Raw genomic sequence first — 1,465 nt, forward strand, 5'->3', positions numbered from 1 at the left:
ACTGTGTGTATTATCCCTGTACTGTGACATCACTGTGTATATTATCCCTGTACTGGGACATCACTGTGTGTATTATCCCTGTACTGGGACATCACTGTGTGTATTATCCCTGTACTGGGACATCACTGTGTGTATTATCCCTGTACTGGGACATCACTGTGTGTATTATCCCTGTACTGGGACATCACTGTGTGTATTATCCCTGTACTGGGACATCACTGTGTGTATTATCCCTGTACTGGGACATCACTGTGTGTATTATCCCTGTACTGTGACATCACTGTGTGTATTATCTCTGTACTGTGACATCACTGTGTGTATTATCCGTGTACTGTGACATCACTGTGTGTATTACATCTGTACTGTGACATCACTGTGTGTATTACATCTGTACTGTGACATCACTGTGTGTATTATCTCTGTACTGTGACATCACTGTGTGTATTATCCCTGTACTGTGACATCACTGTGTATATTATCCCTGTACTGGGACATCACTGTGTATATTATCCCTGTACTGGGACATCACTGTGTGTATTATCCCTGTACTGGGACATCACTGTGTGTATTATCCCTGTACTGGGACATCACTGTGTGTATTATCCCTGTACTGGGACATCACTGTGTGTATTATCCCTGTACTGGGACATCACTGTGTGTATTATCCCTGTACTGGGACATCACTGTGTGTATTATCCCTGTCCTGTGACATCAGTGGAAAAAAAAAAAGTTAGACACAACCAGTAACTTTCTCATTTCAAGTATTTTTTTTTTTTTATTTCTAATGAAAACATCCTAATAATAAACCGCATGACACAAGACGTAAAAGATCATTTACAACACTCGGAACTTATTGTCCAAAAATAATATGTGTGGTTCTGTCCGGAGCGGAGGCGCAGCACATGAAGGACGTCATTATAATAAATTAACAAAAAGAATTAGACAATAAAAACATAAGAGCTATAACCTGGGATGTGGGGGGAGGGGTCAGGGGTGATGGGGGAGGGGCCAGGGGCGATGGGGGGGGGGGGTTAGAACTAAATAAAAAATAAAATATTACGTTAGGTTATTGGGATTTTAGATTGAAATAAAAGACTTGAAGGTAAATGAGTGAAAATACTTAAAGGGCATCTCCATGTAGTACACAGGGACCTCCCCCAGCACCAATGTGCAGCTTATTGTATAGCAGACGTCCTGGGACTGCTATGTGCTCGTGGTCTGCAGTGAATTTTGGCATCAAAACAGAATACATTAAAGTTATTTTCCGCTGTTATCAGCCACTTGTAGTGGAAAAAGTGCTTTGCTATAGCTTATATATTAGATTTAGCTTTCTTTTACATCTTCGTAAATTGGACAATTTCTTTATAAAACGTACATTACACGGACATCTACCCCAGGTGTTACCCTATAGGTTTATAGTATAGTGACATTCTCTTTTAAAAAATACGATTTTTTGGGATATTCA

This window comes from Engystomops pustulosus, chromosome 5, assembly GCF_040894005.1.
Source record: "Engystomops pustulosus chromosome 5, aEngPut4.maternal, whole genome shotgun sequence".
Taxonomy (NCBI): domain Eukaryota; kingdom Metazoa; phylum Chordata; class Amphibia; order Anura; family Leptodactylidae; genus Engystomops; species Engystomops pustulosus.